Source organism: Neovison vison, chromosome 11 (genome assembly GCF_020171115.1).
Source record: "Neovison vison isolate M4711 chromosome 11, ASM_NN_V1, whole genome shotgun sequence".
NCBI classification, from domain to species: Eukaryota; Metazoa; Chordata; class Mammalia; order Carnivora; family Mustelidae; genus Neogale; species Neogale vison.
Window position 1 is genome coordinate 170761896 of NC_058101.1, and position 25783 is coordinate 170787678.

The 25783-nt window shown below is 38.9% G+C and overlaps 1 long non-coding RNA gene and 1 pseudogene across 1 annotated transcript; both read right to left on the minus strand.

Annotated features, from left to right (window-relative positions):
* Positions 1 to 1354: 1354 nt before the first annotated feature.
* On the minus strand, positions 1355 to 2356 carry LOC122890368 (annotated as a pseudogene).
* An 852-nt stretch (positions 2357 to 3208) lies between these two features.
* LOC122919243 lies at positions 3209 to 25783 on the minus strand. Its single transcript, XR_006386775.1, has 3 exons — positions 25726 to 25783; positions 5110 to 5159; positions 3209 to 3283 (listed from the first exon to the last, which is right to left on the minus strand). It is a non-coding gene; the product is annotated as an uncharacterized LOC122919243 (long non-coding RNA).

Consider the following 25783-nt stretch of genomic DNA (forward strand, 5'->3'; position numbering starts at 1 on the left):
GTGCTCCACAAAGGGAGTGCAAAGAGGACGCCTGATATATACGCATAAGGCCATTCTAGAAAAATAGCTCTAGGTTCTCTCGGAAACGCAGCATTGGTCCTTGCACTACGGTTTAATTGAAAAGGGATTATGCACCAAGTTACTTAAGTGAACATAGGCTGAAATCGTTTACCGAGAATAAATATTTAAAATAGTTATATTTTGGGTGCCTGGGTGGCTCAGTGGGTTAAGCTGCTGCCTTCGGCTCAGGTCATGATCTCAGGGTCCTGGGATCGAGTCCCGCATGGGGCTCTCTGCTCAGCAGGGAGCCTGCTTCCTCCTCCCTCTCTCTCTGCCTGACTCTCTGCCTACTTGTAATCTCTCTCTGTCAAATAAATAAATAAAATCTTTAAAAAAAATAAAATATTTATATTTTAACTAAATCTATCATCAATCATAAATCTACTACACGAAGGTTACAGGCAATTTAAATGCAATAGCACTCTCTTCAGGGTTTTAAATAATCCGAGTCTGTCTTGGCACATGAGAATGCAAAGATAGGAAATGGTTTGTAAAAGATCATATAATAGCTTTTACTATATGGTATCAGCAATTTATCATAAAGGAGCGGCCTCCAGCTAAAAACTCAGCTTTGAAAAATGCAGAAAAGCAGCAAACATCTACATACCCTCTTGGTGACCAGAGGCGTGCTTTGTGCCCCTCATCATCTCTTTCGTGGTTCGGAGGCCCATGGCGCTCAGTAGTTTAGTGTCTTATTCTCTGGAATAGGCCATTGAAGAAATACCAGGCCCAGAGAAGAAGGTCCTGCTGGGTGTCTGAAGAAAGTACAACCTTTTAGATGAAGCTTTCTGGGGAATTTGTTAGTGGGAGGATACACTTCTCTTTGGTCTGCTTCATAAAATGCCTCTAAGGATACATTTTTGTCTTTTTAGACTTAAATTTTTAGTGAGTGTTCTTTTTTTTAAGATTTTATTTATTTATTTGATAGACAATGATCACAAGTAAGCAGAGAAGCAGGCAGAGATAGAGGAGGAAGCAGGCTCCCTGCTGAGTGGAGAGCCCAACATGGTGCTTGATCCCAGGACCCTCGGATCATTACCTGAGTCAAAGGCAGAGGCTTTAACCCACTCAGCCACCCAGGTGTCCTTTAGTGAGTGTTCTTAAGTTGTCAAAGCATGAATAGGGATTTCTTATTTGTAATATTAGATCCTTTTCCCTGTTACATACTCAGATAATTCAACAGTTCAGAAGGGAAATTATATTGATAAATGATATATTTTAATGACATTATTATTGTCAGTTATATTGATATAATTCCAATCAATTTCTCAATTTATTGCTGAAAACATGACTTTTAAAGTAGAACGAGCCTCAGCAATTTCCTATACATTTCCTGAATAAACATTCTCCTCATTTTATTAATGGCATATTTCCTTTGTTCATTTCTAAGACTGAAGATAATAGGGTTGAAGAGTGAAGGGTTATGGAATAGAAGACAGAAAGGACCATGTCCTGGATAGTGGACTATAAGATGGCCTCAGGTATGCATAAAATTCTGACACCACAAGGAAGTAAGGGACAGAAGTAGAAAAAGTTTTTTTTTTCTGTCTGCTCCACTTGGAAATGTGAGAATGGTAGAAAATATGTGAATGTAAGACCTGATGATGAAAATGAAACAGTGACCACCAATCCCCAGATCAGAGGCAACGATCATGATCTCATTACTAAAGATATCAGAACAGGAGAACTTTATCAGTAAGGTGATATTACAAAACAGAACAAAACAAAACAAAACTGATGGATGACATTAGGCAGACAGAAGGGCAGCAGGAATGTGTTGCCAGTGTGCACATCCTCATATATGAGACCACTGAGTATGGAAGCCAGAGTCATTTGGATGCAGATTTGAGGGTTCATGATCATAGGGTAGTGAAGTGGTTTGCAGATTGCCACATGGCAGTCATGGACCATGATAATCAGAAACAGAAGCTCCACATACACAAAGAAAACCACTAGGAATTCCTGAGCTACACACCCAGCCTTGAAATGGTACTGCTGTCAAGCAGGGAATTGATGCATGAGTTAGGAACTGTTACAGAAATGTAGCAGGCATCCAAGATGGACAGATTCCTGAGGAAGAAATACATGGGTGTGTGAAGACTCCTGTCAAGGTTGGTGACAGTAACAGTGATAATGTTCCCCATCAGAGTGACTACATACATCAGAGACAAGGTTATGGCATGCAAAATCTATAATTCCCACACATCAGAAAACCCCATGAGGAGAAATCCCATCATGATGGTGGAATTTAACATTTGTGGGTAATGCACTTTTTACCTGGAAAGTAGGAAGTGAAATCCAGAGCTCATGAAGAATCAAATTATGAAAATATCGTTCTTAAATAGTTTAGTCTTGACCTCTACCTAATTCTAATCTATATTGAAACCCCTAATTTTTTAAAAATGTTTTTTTTAATTTTTTATAAACATATAATGTATTATTAGCCCCACGAGTGCTGGTCTGTGAATCGCCAAGTTTACACACTTCACAGCACTCACCATTGCACATACCCTCCCCAATGTCCATAACCCCAGAAGCCCCTAATATTTTTGAAAGAAAATTAAGTGATCCTCCTTTAGTCTATGGGGTATTATTATTTTTCCTTTATAGTATTTTATTTCAACAGTAGTAATGAAGTGAAAATTACAACTTACAATAAACATATACAAGTTCAATCCATATTTCTATACACTTCCATTGGAGGATGTACTTTTCTCATGATCAGTTATGTATAAATATAGACATAGATTACATAAATAAAGTTGCATTTGAATGAAATTTTGGAGATAATGTTGTTGAACACTGGATAATTAGAATAAAATACTTTTGTTGTTTTTAGTCTTACATTTTTATTTGGGGGTATGGACAATATGGGGTAAAATGATTTTTTTCTGGAACTAATGTTCTATGCAAAATAGTGAAAAATTATCTTCTGTTCCAATGACAAAATATTGATATCATTTGTAACCTTACTTACTCTAATATCTCAAATGGAGTATAAACCCATAAGCTGATACATTTACCTACACTGACTTTATTCCTAATTTTTGGTTACATTTTTATACTTCAAATTTTTTTTCTGGTTCATTTATCTCTACTCTTAAAGAAAGAATGAAAGGGCCAAGTATTATTATTTCCTGAGTGCCTCTTGAACTTACCCCTAATGCTCTTTCTTTATCATCTTCAATTTTCCAACTTTTCAAAACTTCTTTGATTCTACTAGCTGAAAACAAAGCAACAAAATTAGAGCACAATATCTTCCAATAGTAATTTAGCCTTTTTTTCTGTTAAGTTACAGACTGTTTTTCTCACTTTAATCTTCAGCTTGTTCAACAACTTTTTTTAGAATTTCTTCCTGTGATTCTGCATAACTTAACAAGTTGTTGATCATTGCCACTGCATCTTTATTGTTTATGTCATTACCTCTGGTTTATTCACTAGTGGTTGAATTCACCAACTTTCATCTTAACTTACCTGTGTTACATGTATTTTCCTGGATCTCCTCTATTATTCTTTTACAACTTTTTTTTTCTCATTTCCAATAATAATAGTAATAACAACAACAACAATAATTAGACCAGGAAAAACTACCTTGCTTATGGTTTATTTGAAAATAAATTCTTCTAAATTCTGTTCAAAATCTTCTAGTCCAGATTCTTTCACATTGATCTGTTACCTATAACACCATTTTGTTAGTATTCTTTGTCATAAACTTATTAAATATCTTGCGTGTGAAGTTTTTAGACAAACTATCCAATCTCATGATTTGTTTTTTACATCAGTTTTTCAAGACATGTTTCACAAACTGTTTCACACTGAAAAGAAATCAAGCAGATGTCCTTCCTATTTTGTTGTTATTGTTATTGATAAATTCCTCAAGGATTGAACTGTATACAACTTTGTGTTCTTCAAGGGACAGGTGAAGTGGTTTTTGTTTTGCTTTGTTTTCTTTTACAAATATCTGATATTAAATGTAGGCTTTAAATATTTAATAAGCTCCCACATTATTAATGCATTCTTATCATTCTTTATGTATACGGCTTCTGATGAAAAGGAGAAAAACGTACCATTATTACCAAGATACTGCCTCTACATGTTTAACAACTAAACCAAAACAACTTATATTCACAGTAGTTTTGAGGTTGTTCAAAGAGAGAAACAATAATTTGTAATGTTTACCAGTATGTCTTTAATTTCCAGTTATCTATATGAAAATATTGGTTTTTATCAATGTAAGATATGACCATTTCAAAGTTGAAGCTCAGTCTATATTTTTTTATTATTATTCTTTATTATGTTATGCTAGTCACCATACAGTAGTACATAATTTGTTTTTCACATAGTGTTCTGAGATTCATTGGTTACGTAGAACACCCAATGCCTTATGCAATTCATGCCCTCCTTAATACCCATCACCAGGTCTCTATATCTTCATCAAACCAGGATGATTGTACTTTATCTGATAGAATCTGGTCAAAACTAGTTATGACAATATGTTTCAAGACAATACGTCTAAGAAATGTGCCCAAGAAATCACAAATGCACCTTAAATATCCCTTGATACAGTTTTCAGAAATACTATGATTATTATTTCAGTTCCATTATTTTCAAGGCGTAGACTACAATTCAATATTTTCTAAGTAAAATTTATACATTAGTTGTAAATATCACAAAAATAGTATTACATTCCTATTTTAGTATATGTGCTGCCGAAGCGAGCACACATTCCTATTTTAGAGACAGAAAAATCTTGCCCAAGTTTAATAGCTCCTGTTTCATGACAAAAAAAAACTGTTTCTCGCATGGTTCTCAAACACAAACTCATTAAGCAGGTGGGAATTGTCCAGTTCAGTGCCTCTATAGGTTTCCAAAGAATGTCTGTACACTTTTTTGATAATACAATAATTATAATTTCCCTACTTTAAGTTTACTATATGATTACCTTAGGCATATATAGCCTGTATCCAAAATTCTCTTATGGAAGAGTCACCAGAACCTTGACTCTAGAATCAATAGACAGTAGGATTGGGAAATGTCACCACCACTTACCAGGCTTTTGAAGTTGGAAATACACTTCACCCAAGATGAAATTCCATTATCTGTAAAAAAAAAAAAAAAAGGATAATTATGTGAGCTGTCATAATCAATTTTTTAAATAATATGTGTCTTTATTCCTTGAATTGATGATTCAATAATATGTTTGTTTATTCCTTGAATAATGATTCAACAAACATGTATATGTATGTATGCACATATATAAAAATACATATATATGTCAAGAGTTTGTGAATAAATAAATAAATAAATAAAGCAAAAATAATTCCCTACACCCATAAAGTCTGCATTCTTTTAGAAGCTAAGAGAGAACAGTTAAAATTTGATGGAAAATCAAATATTTCAGTCAGTTTAATGAATTTCGGTCAGAATTTGTGGGGTAATATGTAAGGAAGTATGTGACTGAGGGAAGTGATCTGGGATTGGTCAGGTAAATTAAATTGTTCAGAAGCCAGAAAATAGCTAGGGAAACAGAGACACATAGTTTTACTTTTCCCCACCAGACTTATGTTTTCCCATATTTTTGTGCATAGAAAGACCCTGTATATATGTCTTGAAGAGATTTTAAAACAAGATTAACACTTGATTTTCCAGACTAGATAATACTTCACACATTTTCTAAATTGATGTTTTTCTACACATTGGTTTGAGTGAGAGACTTTTTAAATTCTAATCTCACAAAATAGTTAAAAACACTTTTATACATAATACCCTAATCCTGAGTAAAGAACTAAGATCAGGGTGCCTAGGTGGTGCAGTGGGTTAAGCCTCTGCCTTTGGCTCAGGTCATTATCTCAGGGTCCTGGGATCCAGCCCTGCCTTGGGCTCTCTGCTCAGCAGGGATCCTGCTTCCCTCCCCTCCCGCTGCCTGCCTCTCTGACTACTCGTGACCTCTCTATGTCAAATAAATAAATAAATAAATAAAATCTTAAAAAAAAAGAGAACTAAGATCATGGCAACAATTTCTTAATGTTTGATTTTTGACTAAATTTTCATTTTTTTACAGATTTTCTCATTGTTAGTAAAATTCTGAATTGGTTTATCTGAATTATTTGTATATAATTGTTTTCAGAAGTTACAAAAGAAATTCCTTTTGTCATAAAATTAGCATACCTTACACTGTTGACATTCTGAGAGATTTGTGAGTTTTACCTGGAATATTTCCTAAAAAGCCACAATTGTATTGATGAGGGAGCATGAGGCTGGCTGAACACAAAGCAAAAGCTGGTGCCTTGCACCATCCCCCCCTCCATCCACTCCCCCTCAGTCATATGTGTAGCATTCCTCAGGCAGCCCTGACTGTCATGAACAATAAGCAAACAGTTAACGTGCAGGGCTCACAATCCTGCTAGACAGGAGTCTCCCTTGGCTTACAAATGTCCTAAATCTCACTATCAAAGACGATTGATAGCAGGATTGTGACATCCCACCAAAAAGTCTCCCAACTATCTTAATGTTAATGGCTGGTCTAAAGACAACATTGATTAAGCCACAAGGAGGTAGGCCTCTGACATCCTGGCACCTTATAGGCCCTCTTTAGCATATGAAAACTCCCCTTCCCCTCATCTTCCCCCAACCGCAGGGTACATAACCTGCCACCCCCTCACAACCCAGGGCAGCAGCTCTTCCTGCCCATGGGTCCTTTCCCTGTGCTTTAATAAACCACCATTTTGCACCAAAGATGTCTCAAGAATTCTTTCTTGGTCATTGGCTCCGGACCTCAGCCCACCGAACCTCACCTAGGTTCTAGAACTTCATCAGTATCATTAAATAACATAATCATTTTCATTGTCCTGTTAATAGACTTCAACACTTAGGGCACTTAAGCTTTTGTTTCATTTGCATAGGAGTTAAAAAATTTACTATAACTTTTCCTAATAGAAAGATTAGGTGTGAACTGGCCACATTTGAGTTTATGAAACTTTTCATTAGAAAAGAAATCCTGGACTATAAGGAATTCAACTCATTTTGTTAACATATACTTTGAGAACTTGCAAACATTTCTTTCTATTTTAGTAAATCTTTGATAAATTATAACTTTATTTTATTTTTTTTCTAAGATTTTTTTTTTTTGTCAGAGAGATATACAGGAGAGAAGGAACAAATGCAGGGAAAGTAGAAGAAGGAGAAAAGGCTTCCTGCAAAGCAGGGAGCCCAAGGCAGGGCTTGATCCCAGAACCTGCTCATCTCATGACCTGAGCAGAAGGCAGGCACTTTTTTTTCTAATTGAAATTTATTTTTTCAGTGTTCCAAGATTCATTATTTATGCGTCACACCCAGTGCTCCATGTAATATGTGCCCTTCTTAATACCCACCACCAGATTCACCCATTCCTCCACGCTCTCCCTTCCAAAACCCTCAGTTTGTTTCTATAATCCAGTCTCTCATGATTTGTCTTCCCCTCTTATTTCCCCAACTCACTTTTCCTTTCCTTTTCCAATGTAGAAAGCAGACACTTAATAACTGAGCCACTATACCAATAATTCCCTTATAATAAATTTAAACAATCTTTGTTTTATTTTTTCTTCCAAGACTATACCTGTTTAATTAGTCAAAATCTGGATATTGAAAGCATTTTTATATTCACAAGTAAAACACATAAAAGCTTTTCTCAGTTAAATAGTCATTCTCCATTAGTAAACAACTTCTTTTTTCATAGCTCACTTAAAAGAATTATGGGATCAGTTATTTTTTTTTAAAGATTTTTTATTTATTTATTTGAGAGAGAGACAGTGAGAGAGAGCATGAGCGAGGAGAAGGTCAGAGAGCGAAGCAGACTCCCCATGGAGCTGGGAGCCTGATGTGGGACTCGATCCCAGGACTCCAGGATCACGCCCTGAGCCGAAGGCAGTCGTCCAACCAACTGAGCCACCCAGGCGTCCCGGGATCAGTTATTTTTAACTTAGATCACTCAACCTATAAAGGTAAATACTGGGCATACTTCTCTTCTTTTATAATTAGATATTTTTAGGACTCCTAAAAATGGACATCAGGTTTCAAAAGTAAAAACACCTGAAATATTCATAAATGAATTAAAATTAGCAAAAAGCTCCAGACTGCCTCAAGTTGAAGTCATTAAATACTTGAAAAACCAATCAATTTCTTACTTATAAAATAAATTTTTTAAATTATTTATTTATTTATTTGGAAGAGAGAGCACAAGTAGGCAGAGCGGCAAGCAGAGAGAGAGAGGGAGAAACATGTTCTCTTTGCTGAGCAGGGAGCCTGATGCAAGCCTCAATCCCAGGACCCTGGGATCATGACCTGAGCCAAAGGTAGATGCTTAAATGACTGAGCAATCCAGGCACCCCCAACATCTTCTTTTAACTTGGATTTCTATGTGATAAAGTAACATACCTACAAGAGCAGACAATTTTGGATAAAAAAAATGATTTATTGTATTTTATACATTCAAAGCAATGCTTATCAAAACACTACCAGCATTTTGCACAGAGCTGGAACAAGCAATCTTAAAATTTGTAGGAACCATAAAAACCCCAGAGAGTCAAAATAATGTTGAAAAGAAAACCAAAGCAGGAGGTGTCACAATTCTGGACTTCAAGCTGTATTACAAAGCTATAATCATTAAGACAGTGTGATACTGATATATGTATGTAAGGACCTATTTTATTTTTTTATATTTTAGCCAGAGGCTTCCATTGAGGTTAAACAATAACCTTGTTGTTTAACCCTTCAACTGTCCCCACTCCCCTTCCCCCAGGGTACTTACTTAAAAACAAGTCCCAGAAACCAGCCTCAAGTAACAAAGCTCAAATACAAGGGTTAGTCTGGCCAGGTGGAGATATCCGATCAGTGGAGGGATGCACACTGTCTCCCCAGTTACTAAGGAGTATGGGCCCCGACCTTTGGCAGCCTTTTAGGCGCCAATCCTAATCAAGGTAATAGGTTGGTTCAAATGTCTACTAGGGTAAATTGTAATTGCATGACTGTGCAGCTTTCTCTGTGTGTTACAGTTTCATTGGCCACCTGTGCATGGCATGGCCTTTGCCCTTAAAAGCTTGTCTGTAAAACAGAGAAGGGTCGCCCTCTCTGTAAGAGGTACGGCCCTGGCTGGTCTATTGGATTCTTGATGCTTGGGATGAAATAAAGCTTTGCTTGACCTTCACTTTATATCAGTCTCACTCCTTTCATCACGGATCCATTATTGGGGCATATCCTAGGGGGGCTTGTCCAGAATTAAATGATGAGAACTGGGACAGCATCAGAATTTCTGGGAAAAGCCTCTAGAGGTAAGAGGTAAGATCTGGGGATCCCATTTGTAGGGGGCCAGGAAACCCCCGCCAGCGGCAGGCTCTGGGTGAGGGCCGCTGGGTCTGGTTCTGTCTGTCTGGTTGCAGAGCTCCGGGTATAGCCCACCGGGGAGAATCTGGATGCAGCCATGCTCCCCAGGGCTGGAGAGGATGTGGCGACGCCCCTTCCCTCCACTGCCAGGGGTTTTGAGTCCCCCTTGACAGTCGGGGGGTTTGAATCCCCCTAGGCGGTCACGGTCAGGGGGTTTGAGTCCCCGTAGACAGTTGAGGGGTTCAAGTCACCCTAGGTGGTCACGGTCAGGGGATTCGAGTGCCCCTAGGTGGTCACTTCTGGTTCTGAACCATTGGGCCTGAGCTTGTCTTTGTTTTGTATTTTTGTTGTCTGTTCTGTTGTTCATTCTGTTTGTAGGGGATGTAGAAAATTCCCACCAACAGCAGGTTCTGAGTAAGAACTGCTGGGCCTGTGGTTGTCTTTGTCTTGTCTTTTTGTTGTCTGTTGTGCTGTTTGTTGTGTTTGAAGGAATGGGGCAAGCAGAGAGTTAGGGGACTCAGACTTTCTTCTCTCCATTCCTCCTAATAGATGTGGGGCTTTTCCCTCACTCATTTTGTGTGTTAAGGGCTATAACTGGAGCCAGCTGGGGTTAGTCTAACTCGAGACAGAGACTTTAAGGAATATTCACAAGCAGCTGCCAAAACAAACTTTGTTTCATTCCTTGCCTTCACTGGCTGGATGTGGACTGCCTAGCCCCTCCCCCTTGCTGGCGGGGAAACCATGATGTATGCTCCTCTCTTGGAGCTGATGAGCCTTAGAACTGGGAACACTTTCTCTGCGTTCTGGTGGCACTTTTTTCTGTTCTTCACTGTTGGAAAACAAAAAGAGCACCCCCTGGACCTAACACCCCCACTCCGGATCTTCCAACCCAGGTCTCAGATAAACATTCGAAACGGAGTGGGCCCAGGTGGAACATATACCAGTATTTGAACTAAGTTAAATTTGTTGGGTTACTTAGGATAAATATGTCTTCTGAGTTAAGAGTAGTAAATGTGAAACTTCAGAATGTTTACTTCAGGTCAAATAAGCTTGTGTTATTTGTTAAAACCTGTGTTAAATCTATTAACAAAGAGATTACTAAACTGATGGTTAACTGTCTGTCTCAAAGTTTTTATGGGTAATTGTTAAAGTAGCTTTCAAAGTCTTTGGTAACCTGAAACTTTAACCAAATGGGATAAAATGCTACACGCTGGTTGCTGGAACTAGGTTTGTGCTTTTGAAATCTGTTGGTAAACATGTTTTGTGCTTAACTAATTGTTAAATTTGCCATCTAAAAAATTCTATTGTAACAGTCCACGATTGGTTTATATTTATTCTTCAGTAGAAGTTAAGGTATTTCTAAGAGTACAAAATTCTGCTAAATGTAACTAAGACTGATAGAAATGAGGGAAGCAACTCTGTTTGTAAAAAAGTAGGAGATATGTAAAAGGAGAGGAAAAGACCTGATGTGTGAACCTGTTAGAAAAATAAAGAGAGAAAAACAGCCCCGAGGCCACTGTCGTAGCTACATCCATTCATAAAAAATGGAAGGGGAGTCTGATCGCTTCCCATTAGCCAGGGATACCCAGAGGGGGGTGTCCAACCTGTTCTAATGAAGAGTGACTGTGTGAATCTGTCTGTATGGCTCCACCGCTTCAGCTACAGAGTCTGAGTGAGCTGCATCCTGAGTCTCGAGGGGCATCATATGGCATAACGGTCATCTATTCCACGGAGTAGTCTGGTCCAGGACTTATACAGACAGACCTAAGTTCCCGTTGGGAACACTCCTTAGACACTCCTAAGTTCCCGCGAGGGACATGAGCAGGACAGCATCTGAAAGGTCCCCCTTCCCTTGTTTGTGATGTCATTCACGATGGAAGGGAAACCCAGAAAACTCTCAAGACTGCATCCTTAAGAAAAAAAAAAAAGGAAAGACACTGGTATAGAAAAGCTGTTTTTCTCTCTGTTTCAAAGGGAACAAGCTCAAATACAAGGGTTAGTCAGGCCAGGTGGAGACATCTGATCAGTGGCGGGATGCATACTGTCTCCCTAGTTACCAAGGAGTATGGGCCCCGCCTTTTGGGAGCCTTTTAGGTGCCAATCCTAACCAAGGTGATAGGCTGGTTCAAATGTCTGCTAGGGTAAATTGTAATTCACTTGGTCACCTCGCATGACTGTGCAGCTTTCTCTGTGTGTTACAGTTTCATTGGCCACCTGTGCGTGGCATGGCCTTTGCCCTTAAAAGCTAGTCTGTAAAACAGAGAAGGGTCGCCCTCCTAAGAGGCATGGGCCTAGCCAGTCAGTTTGATTCTTGATGCTTGGCATGAAATAAAGCTTTGCTTGACCTTCACTTTGTATCAGTCTCACTCCTTTAATCACGGACCCATTATTGGGGCATGTCAATACACAAACACACACACACACACACACAACTGACATATACGTGTGTGTATGTGTGTGTGTGTGTGTGTGTATACACACAACCAGTAAAGATTATTCATTGGAAAAAAGAGTCTCTTTAATAAATGATGTTCGGGAAAATGGACAGCAATATGCAGAAGAGTGAAACTGGACCACTTCGTTATACCATACACAAAAATAAATTTACAATGGATGAAAGACCTAAATGTAGGACAGTAATCCATCAAAATTCCAGAGGAGATCATAGGCAGCAACCTCTTTGACCTTGGCTGCAGCAACATTTTGCTAGATATGTCTCCAGAGGCAAGGGAAACAGAAGCCAAAATGAACTATTGGGACTTCATCAAGGTGAAAACCTTCTGCACAGCAAAAGAAAGAGTGAACAAAACTAAAAATCAACCTACAGAGTGGGAGAATATATTTGCAAATTATATATAAGATAAAGGACTAATATCCAAAATTTATATATAGGTTATCAAACTCACTCCAAAACAAAAGAAAATAAATTAAGTCAAAAAATGGGCTCAAGATAGGAACAGACATTTCTTCAAAGAAGATATACAGATGGCTAATAAACACATAAAAAATGCTGAACATCACATGGAATCCAGGAAATAAAAATCAAAACCACAATGGGATACTACCTCACACTGGTCAGAATCACTCATATTAATAACAGATGACAGACAAGTGCATTCCTTAATCCCCATCACCTTTTTAACCCATTCTCACCCACCTCCCCTCTGGTGAGTATCATTTTGTTCTCTACAGCTAAGAGCATATTTTTTGGTTTGCCTCCCTTCTCTTTTTCTCCCCTCTGCTCATTTGTTTTGTTTCTTAAATTCCACATATAAGTCAAATCATATATTTGTATTTTTCTGACTTATTTGTGTCACTTAGCATAATACCCAGCAGCTCCATTCATGTCATTGCATTGTAAGACTTCATTTATGTTTTAGAATTAAATTGTATAGAAACATTTCCAAATCTAGCAAGACACTAAAAATGGTAGATGTTTTAAAATCAACTCTTGTGACTTATTAATCATGCGATATGGGTCGGTGTTCCCTTAGAAATTATAATTGTTACCTCAAATTAACAAAACAGTAACCTAATTTTCTACTTAAATAATCCACTCCTGGGGCACTTGCATGGGCTCACTCAGTTAAGCATCTATCATCAACACAGGTTATATCCCAGGGCCCTGTGTTCAAGCCCCACATAGAACTCCCTGCTCAGTGGGGAGCCTGCTTCTCCCCCTGGTGCTCCACCTGCTTGTGCTCTCCAGCTCTGTCAAATAAATAAATAAAATCTTTAAAAATAAAAGTTAAAAAACCCACTCCTTAAATTATCTAACTTAAAATATCTAGGTTGTTAAATTTATCCCCTAAAGTAATAATTTAATAAAAGTAAACTGAACTAAAAACAAACAAAACCGGAGCTAATAATTTTGACTACTTCTTCCTCTTGTAATAATCTAATGAATGTTCTCCATAGTTTGAAAATATGAGTATCTTATTTATAAGAAAGTAAATAAATAATATAAAACCTTTTATGTAACAATATAAAGGATATATTTTTCTATCTTGTAGAACTTAGAGATAATTCATTGATTATTGTTTTAATTAAGCTACTTATGAAATTACACACTGATTTATATCTTTGCTTACTTATTTAGTTGTTCCAGAACTTACTGATTGAAATCCTAAAGTTTCCCAGTTCTTGATCAGGAACAAGGAACTCAGCAATGAATAAGAGATTATGGCATGGTATTTTAATAATGGAGATACACATGCAATGTAGCATATTTTAAATGCTCCTAGGATAAACTCTTCTAATTTATGTATTTTATTTTTTTAAGACTTTATTTATTTGACACAGAAAGACACAGCTAGAGAGAGAACAAATTTGTGGGAGTGACAGAGGCAGAAACGGGCTTCCCACCAAGTAGGGAGCCCGATGCAGGACTTGATTCCAGGATCCTGGGATCATGACCTGAGCTGAAAGCAGACCATTAATGACTGAGCCACCCAGGTGCCCCTAATTTATATACTTTATATTAGATATGTATTCTTTTATTATCCTCTCACATAATAACTGCTTTCCAAGACAATCATAGGCATGTTCACTCCCCATGTTGCTTATTGATTTGGAAAGACTCAATAAATAATTGTTTGCTTTTTGCAATTCCAACAGATGGATATTGCAAAGCATACTACTATATTTTTTTGACACTTCAACACATCTGAACCCCTATAGTCTTTGAAATGATAGGAATGGTACTAACATTTAGCTCATTGGTTTCCTGAAATTTTCTTAATTTTTTAAAAGATTTTACTTTTCTTACTTGAAAGAGAGAGAATGAGAGAAAGAGCACGAGAGGGGGTAGGGTGAGAGGGAGAGGCAGACTCTCCACTGAGCAGAAAGCCCAATGCAGGACTGGATCCAGGACTCTAGGATCATGACCTCAGCTGAATGAAGGCAGTTGCCTAACAACTGAGCCACCGAGGCCCCCCTGATTTTCTCCTTCATTGAGGCCACAAGGTAAACTTTTTCTTTACATTGAATAAAGTAGTCAATTTTATATTTTATTTTTTAAATTTCTTTTCAGTATTCTAGAATTAATTGTTTATGCACCACACCCAGTGCTCTATGTGATACATGCCCTCTATAACACCCACCACCAGGCTCACCCAACCTCCCACCCCCTGCCCCTCCAAAACCCTCAGTTTGTTTCTCAGATTCCAGAGTGACTTATGGTTTTTCTCCCTCTGCAATTTCCCCCAACTCTCTTCTCGCCATCTCCCCAGGTCCTCTGTGTTATTATTTCTTATGCTCCATGGATAAGCAAAACCATATGACAATTGAGTATCTCTGCTTGCCTTATTTCACTCAGCATAATCTCTTCCAGTCCCATCCATGTTGATACAAAAGTTGGGTATTCATCCTTTCTGATGGAGGCATAATATTCCATTGTATATATGGACCACATCTTTTTTACCCATTCATCCATTGAAGGGCATCTTGGTTCTTAAATTGTGCTTCCCTATGACCCTGCACTACTGGATACAGATGCAGATACAGATGGCCCTTCTTTTCTCTACATCTGTATGTTTGGGGTAAATACCCAGTAGTGCAGGGTCATAGGGAAGCTCTATTTTTAATTTCTTAAGGAATCTCCACAATGCTTTCAAAGTAGCTACACTAACGTGCATTCCCACCAACAGTGTAAGAGGGTTCCCGTTTCTCCACATCCTCTCCAACACACGTTGTTTCCTGTCTTGCTAATTTTGGCCATTCTAATTGGTGTAAGGTGTTAACTCAATGTCGTTTTGATTTGAATCTCCCTGATGCCTTGTGATTATGAACATTTTTCACATATTAGCCATTTGTATATTTTCTTTGGAGAAGTGTCTGTTCATGTCTTCTGCCCATTTCTTCACATGATTATCTGTTTTGTGTATGTTGAGTTTCAGAAGTTCTTTATGGATCTTGGATATCAGCTCTTTTTCTGTACTGTCATTTGTGAAGATCTTCTCCCATTCCGTGGGTTGCCTCTTTGTTTCATTGACTGTTTCCTTTTCTGTGCAGAAGCTTTTGATCTTGATGAATTCCCCAAAGTTCATTTTCACTTTTCTTTCCTTTGTCTTTGGAGTCATATCTTGAAAGAAGCTGCTGTGGCCTAAGTCAAGAGGTTACTGCCTATGTTCCCCTCTAGGATTCTGATAGATTCCTGCCTCACATTGAGGTCTTTTATACATTTCAAGTTTATCTTTATGTATGGTGTAAGAGAATGGTTCAGTTTCTTCTACACATGGCTGCCCAATTGACCCTTCATCATTTATTGAAGAGACTGTCTTTTTTTCCCACTAGATATTTTTTCCTGCTTTGTTGAAGATTATTTGACCATACAGTTGTGGGTCCATAGCTGGTCTCTCTACTCTGTTCCACTGGTCTAGGTGTCTGTTTTTGTGCCAGTACCATGCTGTCTTGGTGATCTCAGCTTTGTAGTAAAGCTTGAAATCAGGCAACATGATGCCCCAAGTTGTGTTTTTCTTTTTCAACATTTCCTTAGCAATTCAGAGTCTCTTCTGGTTCCACTCAAATTTCAGGATTATTTGTTCCAGCTCTTTAAAAAATGTTGGTGGAATTTTGATCAGAATGGCATTGAAAGTGTACATTGCTCTAGGCAATAAAGACATTTTAACTATGTTTTTTCTCCTGACACTTTGGTCCAAAACCTATGGGTTACAGCAAAGTCGGTCCTAAGGGGGAAATATATAACCACCCAAGCCTCCCTCAAAAAAAATGGAAAAATCCAGAATACATAAGCTGTCTCTACACCTTAAAGAACTGGAGAATAAACAGCAAATTCAGCTAACCCCATGCACAAGAAGGGAAATAATCAAGATTAGAGCAGAGATCAATGACATAGAAACTAGAGATACAGTAGAATGCATCAATGAAACTAGAAGCTGTTTTTTTGAAAGAATCAATAAGATCAATAAACAATTGGCCAAACTAATCCAAAAGAAAAGAGAGGGCCCAAATTAATAAAATTATGAATAAAAAGGGAGAGATCTCGAATAACACCAAGGAAATAGAAACAATCATCAGAAATTATTGTCAACAGTTATATGCCAGTAAATTATGGAGCCTAGATGAAATGCATGAATTCCTGAAAACCTATAAACTTCCAAAACTTAATCAGGAATAAATTGACAACCTGAATAGACCAAGATCTAGGAGCGATATTGAAGCAGTGATTAATACCTCCCCAAAAATGTAGAGCCCAGGACCTGATGGATTCCCTGGGGAATTCTACCAAACTTTCAAAGAAGAAATAACACCTATTATCCTGAAACTGTTAAAAAATTCAAGCAGAAGGAAAACTTCTGGACTCTTTTAATGAGGCCAGTGTTATTCTGATCCCCAAATCAGGCAGAGACCCCACCAAAAAGGAGAATTTTAGACCAATATCACTGATAAATATGGATGCTAAAATTCTCAACAAGATCATAGCTAATAGGATCCAACAGTACATTAAAAATATAATCCACCAGGACCATATGGGATTTATCACAGGGTCTCAAGGGTGGTTCAACATTCAGAAATCAATCAATGTGAGAAAACAAATCAATAAGAGAAGAGAGGAGAACCACATGGTCCTCTCAATTCATGCAGAAAAAGCATTTGACAAGATACAGCATTTGTTCCTGGTTGAAATGCCTCAAAGTACAGGAAAGAGGGAACATTTCTCAACTTCATAAAATCTATCTATGAAAAACCCACAGCAAATATCATCCTCAGGGCGCCTGGGTGGCTCAGTGGGTTAATCCTCTGCCTTTGGCTCAGGTCATGATCCCAGGGTCCTGGGATCGAGCCCCACATCGGGCTCTCTGCTTGGCGGGGAGCCTGCTTCCTCCTCTCTCTCTGCCTGCCTCTGCCTACATGTGATCTCTCTCTCTGCCCAATAAATAAATTAAAAAAAAAATCATCCTCAATGGCGAAAAGCTGACTGCCTTCCCTTTAAGATCAGGAAGACGACAAGGAGGCCCACTCTTACCACTCTTGTTCAACATAGTGTTAGATGTCCTAGCAACAGCAATCAAACAACAAAAATAAATAAAATGTATTTGAATTGGCAATAAAGAAGTCAAAGAACTACAGAATACTCATGAAAGAAATTGAAGAAGACTCAAGAAGATGGAAGACATTTCCATGCTCATGGATTAGAAGAATAAACATTTTTTTTAATTAAATATAAAATATATTTGCTTTGTGTTTAGCTTTATATGTATTCAGTTTTATAATCTGGTTGACTTTTCACTGAAGAGATAAACTAGATAGGTTATGTCAGCACCTATAGGCAATATTGTTTTCAGCTCTAATGCATTCAAACAACAACAACAATAATTATTATTATTATTATATACTCACAATGTCTCTACTTGGAAGAGCAATTCCTTTTATGAAAGTTATTCTCAGAAAACTGATTGCTCATAAATGAAGCGATTTTTCAAAGTCCTGACAAAAACATGAGTGTTGCTTCATTTAAGAACTTCGATAAGAATTGTATGGTCCAATTATGATTATCTGATTCATGTTTTTATAAGTATGAGGCAATTACTATGACATTCTGGGCAAGTATTTTGGGATTGTGAACTTAAATATCTACAGATCACCAGAGTCCCAGGAGGAACTCAGGAGAACGTTGTATCTTGAAAGGGAATGAATATATTCTGGTTAACTTACATTTATAGACACTGACATTGTACACCTGGAAGTACTAATGCACATTAATCTTAGGCACGCAGATTATTAGCTTTTCACTATTCACTGTAATAAATTATGAAAGTCCTGGTTATCTCATTGTTCAGAAGGTTCAAAAATGAAGAACATAGATATTACTCAGGTTTTGGGGTTAGAAATCGCTCTGTGGCAAAAGTCAGAAAACAGCCTCAGCAGCAAATTGGACAAATAGCCAATGTCTCAACTTTCTCCTCTGGAAGCTCTTCTGTACAGAAATGGGACAGTAATATGTGCATTCAAACTATGAAGCACACATTTTTGTAGTTATGATAAAAGTGTCATATATTTGGCTATTGAAAAAACGACTCAGTCTGGGAAGGGAGTGGATATGACTCTTCTGACTTGACCATGGTTCTCATAGAGTCAGCTTGTGTAGGATAACACAATGTGGGTGGGCTATACATTAGGGGAACAGCAAATATTTTCACTGTACATGTTTTATATATTACTTATATTAAGTGCCTAATATTTATTGTTTACTATTTTTAAAACTGTAAAGAAATAAAACAAAAAACATCTCTTCTGATATCATGAAACTTTAAATTCTATTGTAGGTGAGGACTTAAATTGAATAAGTAAATAAATAATATAATAGAGGTGATAATTGTGAATTAAAAAAAAGGAAGACAGGGGACATGTAAAGTGTATTTTAAGTTCAGTGGTGCTAAGTATATTCAATTTTTTTGTGAAATAGATTTCCATAAATTTTTCTTATTGCAAAACTAAAACTCTATATCCATTAAACCATAACTATTTTTCCCCTTTCCCCAGAAGATGATAACCACAATTACACTTTTTCCTTTCTCTAAATTTTAACACCTTAGATATATCATGTAAATAGTATCATACAGTATTTGTTGTTTTTTTTAATAAACATATAATATATATTTTATCCCCAGGGGTACAGGTCTGTGAACCTCCAGGTTTACACACTTCACAGCACTCACCATAGCACATACCCTCCCCAATGTCCATAACCCTACCCCCCTTCTCCCAATCCCCTCCCCCCAGCAACCCTCAGTTTATTTTGTGAGATTAAGAGCCACTTATGGTTTGTCTCCCTCCCAATCCCATCTTGTTTCATTTATTCTTCTCCTACCCCATTATTTGTTTTTTGACTGGCTTAATTTAGTTAGCATAATAATGTCTTCAGGTTTCATCCATGTTACAACATACAATAGGATCACCTTCTTATGGTACTTTTGTTTATCAAGTTCAATTATCTGCCGTCCTCGTTAGTATAGTGGTGAGTATCCCCGCCTGTCAATTATCTAACATCATTAGTTTTTGATGTGGTGTTCAATTATTCATTAGTTGCATATAACCCCCAGATCTCATCACATCACATGCCCTCCTTAATACCTATCACTCGGTTATCCTATTACCCCCCACTCCCCGCCTTCTGCAATCTATATTTGTTTCCCAGAGTCAGGAATATCTCATGGTTTGTATCCCTGTCTATTTTCTTTTCATTCAGTTTTCCCTCCCTTCCCCTATGGTCCTCTGCACTTTTCCTTATATTGCACATATGAGTGAAACCATATGATGATTGTCTTTCTCTGCTTGACTTATTTCACTTAGCATAATCCCTTCTGGTTTCATCCACGTCCATGTAAATTGAATATATTTATCCAGTCTGATGGCCAAGTAATATTCCATTGTATTTATGAACTGTTTCTTCTTTATCCATCTGTTGAAGGACAATTGGCTCTTTCCACGGTTTGGCTATTGTGGACATTGCTGCTATAATACTGGGGCACATGCCCCTTTTTTTCACTACATCCGTATCTTTGGGGGAAAATGCACAGTAGTGCAATTGCTGTGTCATAGGGTAGCTCTATTCTTAACATCCTGAAGAACCTCCATACTATTTTCCAGAATGGATGTACCAGCTTGCATTCTTACCCACAGTGTCAGAAGGTGCCCCTTTCTCCACATCCTCACCAACATTTGTTGTTCCTTGCCTTTTTGATTTTTGCCATTCTAACCGATATAAGGTGGTACCTCATTGTGGTTTTGATTTCTATTTTCCTGATGGCTAGTGAAGTGTAGTTTTTGTAGGCTATTTGTGTGCCTTTTTTGGAGAAAGGTATATTCATGTCTTATGACCATTTCATGACTGGATTATTTCTTTATTAAGTGTTGAGTTTCACAAGTCCTTTATATATCTTTGATACCAATCCATTACTGTTAGGTCATTTGCAAATACCTTTCCTATTAAGTGGGTTGCATCTTACTTTTGCTGACTCTTTCCTTTGCCTTGAAGAAGATTTTTCTCTTGATGATGTCCCAAATGTTCATTTTTTGCTTTCATTTCCCTTGCCTTTAGAGATGTCTCATGGAAGAATTTGCTGTAGCTGATGTAAAAAAGGTTTCTACCTATATTCTCCTCTAGAATTTTGAAGGATTCCTGTCTCACAATGAGGTCTTTCATCCATTTTGAATCTATCTTATGTATGGTGTAAGAGAATGGTCTAGTTTCATTCTTCAGTATGTGGCTGTCCAATTTTCCCAGAACCACTTATTGAAGAGACTGTCTTTTTTCCCCCCATTGGATATCTTTTCCTGATTTGTCAAATATTTTTTTGACCATAGAGGGGAGAGTCCATATCTGGTCTCTTTATTCTGTTCTCTTCATGTATGATGTATGTATGTTCCACTGATGTGTCTGTTTTTGTGCCAACACAATGCTATCTTGATGATCACAGGTTTTTAATATACCTTATTATTCTTAGGCAACGTGATGTCCTCAGCTTTGATTTTCTTTTTCAACATGCCTCTGGCTATTGGGGATCTTTTCTGGCTCCATACAAATTTTATGATTGTTTGTGCCAACTGTATGAAAAATGTCAATGGTATTTTCATAGGAATTTTACTAAATGTGTAGATTGCTGTGGGCTGCATAGATATTTTAACAATGTCTATTCTTCCAATCCATAAGAATGAATGTTTTTTCCATGTCTTTGCATTTTCCTCAATTTCTATCATAAGTGTTCCATACTTTCTAGAGTACAGATCCTTTATCTCTTTGGTTACATGTCCTTCTAAGAATCTTACCAGTTTTGGTGTGATTGTAAATAGGACGGATTCCTTAATTTCTCTTTCTTCACATTATCAGTGTATAAAAATGCAACTGATTACTGTGCTTTGATTTTCTATCCTGCCATGATGCTAATTGCTATATGGATTCTAGCAATTTTGGGATAAAGTCTTTCGGGTTTTCCACATAAAGTTTTGTGTCATCTGTGAAGAGAGAGAGTTTGGCTTTTTTGCCAATTTGAATGCCTTTCATTTATTTTTGTTGTCTGATTGCTGAGGCTAGGACTTCTGGTATTATGTTGAACAAGAGTGGTGAGAGTAATGTGCCTGACCTTAAAGGGAAAGCTCTCAGTTTTTCCTCCATTGAAAAGGATATTCACTGTGAGCTTTTCATATATGGCTTTTATACTGAGGTATGTTCCCTCTATCCCTACACTTTGAGGAGTTTTAATTAAGAAAGGATGCTGGTTTTGTCAAATGCTTTTTGCGCATCAGTTGAGAGGATGATATGGTTCTTGTCTTTTCTTTTATTAATGAGTCTTATAACATTTATCTGTGAATGTTGAACCACCCTTGCATTCCAGGAATAAATTCTATCTGGCCATGGTGAATAATCCTTTTAAGGTGCTGTTGAACCCTTTTGACTAAGATCTTGGTGAGTATTTTGACATCCATGTTCATCAGGTATATTGGTCTATAATTCTCCTTTTGTCTGGTCTTTGTAAGGTTGGGATCAAGGTAATGCTGATCTCATAGGATGAGTTTGGAAGTTTTCCCTACTTTTCTTTTTGAAACAACTTTGGTAGAAAATGCATTATTTCTTCTTTGAATGTATTTCAGAATTCCCCTGGATAACCATCTGGCCCTGGATGCCCACTCTTGCCACTATTGGGCTGGTTCCATTCCATTTTATTTTTGATAAGTCTAGCCAGGGGTTTACTGACCTTATTAATTCTTTCAAAATACAGCTTCTAATTTGTTGATCTGTTTTACTGTTCTAATTTCTATTAAATTGATTTCTGCACTAATCTTCACTATCTCTCTCCTCTCCTCTTCTCTTCTTGTCTCTTCTCTTCTTTTATTATTTCTTCTGGTTGGTTAGGCTTTCTTTGCCATTTACTCCGGGTTCTTTAGGTGTAAGATTAGCTTGTGCGTTTGGGATTTTGTACTTTTTTTTTTTTTTTTTGTATACATTATACCACTGAACTGTCACAATCCTGCAAATTCTTACATGCTTGGGTTTATATGTAGCAAGTTTAGTAAGCCACTAATTCACAGTGACAGGCCCGTGAGTCAAATCCAGCATGCTTGACTCCATGATTGTCAAATCCACTAGCCCCATATATCATGAGTCTGAGATTCATGAGTGTGTAGGTGCTATCAGGAAATGTCAAAAATGCCCATTTCAGGGACACATGGATGGCTCAGTTGGTTAATTGTCTACCTCCAGCTCAGGTCATAATCCCAGCATCCTGGGATCAAGTCCCCCATCAGGCTTCTTGCTTACCAGGAGCCTGCTTCCCACTCTGCCTGCCTCTCCCTCTGCTTGTGCTATCTCTCTGACAACTGAATAAAAATCTTGTTAAAAAGGCCCATTTTAAAGAATGTTTTAAAACATTGTTTGGACAGCAATAGAAGTGAAAGCAGAATGACATAATGTAACGACAGATAGATTATATGGGAGCCCTTTGGGTACTCTGGTGGATGAATGTTTTTAAATTAGTTTTTCGTGGACATGGGGAGTTAGAGAGGAGAAGGGAGGTGGGGGAAATTGGAAGGGGAGGTGAACCATGAGAGACTATGGACTCTGAAAAACAATCTGAGGGTTTTGAAGGGGCGGGGGGTTGGGAGGTTGGGGGTACCAGGTGGTGGGTATCATAGAGGGCACTGCTTGCATGGAGCACTGGGTGTGGTGCAAAAAGAATGAATACTGTTATGCTGAAAATAAATAAAAAATAAATTTAAAAAAATTCGTTTTTCGTAAACTGCAAAAAAAGAAAAGCACTCCCGTTTATAGCATACACTTTATGGTTCACAAAGCACGTGGCAACAATAAAAATAATGATGGGTTACCGTTACAATTCATAGAAAAGGAAGTACAGGGAAAAAGAATGAAAGGGAATAACAAAGTAGGTTCATAAGTCAATCTTCCTTGTAAAAAAATTAACCTGAAAGTGAGTTTCTGCCACCTCTCTCCTGTTTGATATGATAAAGAATGACCACGATACATGAATTATAGTTCGGGGTTTTGAAAAGCATAATAGCTTTATACCAACACTTGAGCTTTTATTTATTTATTTATTTGCGAACAAGATAGCTCAATTTGACATGTGGTTTCTGACAACCAACCTCAGAAATAATTCCATCTTCATGAGAAGTCAGAAAGCACCACAAACCAAACCTCAAGATAGATTCAAAGGGAAAATACTCTTAAAAAAATTTCCCTTCCTGGGGCACCTGAGTGGCTCAGTGAGTTAAAGCCTCTGCGTTTGGCTCAGATCATGATCCTAGGGTCCTGGGATTGAGCCCCATGTTGGGCTCTCTGCTCAGCGAGGAGCCTGCTTCCACCTCTCTCTCTGCCTGCTCTCTGTCTGCCTACTTGTGATCTCTGTCTTTCAAATAAATAAATAAAATCTTAAAAAAAAATTTCCCTTCCTATCAGAAGCAGACCAAAGAGAAGTGTATCCTCCCACTAACAAATTCCCCAGAAAGCTTCATCTAAAAGGTTGTACTTTCTTCAGACACCCAGCAGGACCTTCTTCTCTGGGCCTGGTATTTCTTCAATGGCCTATTCCAGAGAATAAGACACTAAACTACTGAGCGCCATGGGCCTCCGAACCACGAAAGAGATGATGAGGGGCACAAAGCACGCCTCTGGTCACCAAGAGGGTATGTAGATGTTTGCTGCTTTTCTGCATTTTTCAAAGCTGAGTTTTTAGCTGGAGGCCACTCCTTTGTGATAAATTGCTGATACCGTATAGTAAAATCTATTATATGATCTTTTACAAACCATTTCCTATCTTTGCATTCTCATGTGCCAAGACAGACACGGATTATTTAAAACCCTGAAGAGAGTGCTATTGCATTTAAATTGCCTGTAACCTTCGTGTAGTAGATTTATGATTGATGATAGATTTAGTTAAAATATAAATATTTTATTTTTTTCAAAGATTTTATTTATTTATTTGACAGAGAGAGATTACAAGTAGGCAGAGAGTCAGGCAGAGAGAGAGGGAGAGAGAGGAGGAAGCAGGCTCCCTGCTGAGCAGAGAGCCCCATGCGGGACTCGATCCCAGGACCCTGAGATCATGACCTGAGCCGAAGGCAGCAGCTTAACCCACTGAGCCACCCAGGCGCCCAAAATATAACTATTTTAAATATTTATTCTCGGTAAAGATTTCAGCCTATGTTCACTTAAGTAACTTGGTGCATAATCCCTTTTCAATTAAACCGTAGTGCAAGGACCAATGCTGCGTTTCCGAGAGAACCTAGAGCTATTTTTCTAGAATGGCCTTATGCGTATATATCAGGCGTCCTCTTTGCACTCCCTTTGTGGAGCACCTACCCTGGAGGTCATGTAATAACCAATGACCAAAAAACAAACAAAAAACCCAAACATCCAGGTCGAAGTTATTTGCGCGTGCCATCATGCAACAGCAGACCCTGCCTGGAGACGAGGAGACTGCTCAAATAGATCATGGGCAGGCATCTCAGCCCAGGCCTGTGCTGGGGAAGCTGGTTCCTGGCTTCGGGCGCAATCAGGAAGCCAGCCAAGTGACCAGAGAGTGCAGCTGGGGTTTAGGGCTGATGATCTTTTCGCAGCCAGGCCGCGCGCGGACACCCGCTCGGGGAGCCAGGCTAGGAGGCCGCCCAGCGCCAGCGCTGGCCACGCTCGCAGCCCCAGGGGGCTTCCCTCCGTGCCCCAGCCGGGCCCGCGCCTCCAGAGGGAGGGGGGCGGGGGCAGCGCGAAGAAGGGGCTTTGCTAATTGCCCAAGCGGGAAGTGCGCTCTGGGAGGACGCCGGGGAGAGTCTGGGAGGAGGTGGAGGGACTGGAGGAGCAGGGGCGCGCAGCGCTGCGGAGCTGTGCTGTGGCCCAGTCGGGACTGCAGAACCCTATTGACTCGCCGCCTGTGCGCTCCCGAGCTCCAGCCCAATCCCCGAGGCCGCACAGTCCAGCTCCCGCGGCCGCCTGCCCCTGCACGCCCCATGGCTTCTCCGGACGACCCTCTGTGCGCAGGTAAAGTGACACCGCGCCGCGCCCTCACCACGAGCTCGCGGGGGTGTCGGGGCCCAGCCTCCCGCGACCCCCGGGGCACCGGGACCATCCCGGACACCGCGCCGCACCCGGTTCCGCATGGGGTCGGGCCGGGGACGGCGCCACGCGAGGTGCCCCCCGCCAGCGGGCGAGCTAGCCCCCATCGTTCGGCACCCCCACCCGCGCGTGCCAAGAACCCCCTTCCCTGGTCCCGCGCTGTGGCCCCATCGCTTTTGTTCTGGACTTGGGATACCAGGTGGAAACTAGTCTCTCAGACCTACCTGGCAGCAAGGAGCTCAGGGAGGGATTCTCGGTTTTTCTGCCCTGGCTCTTCCTCTC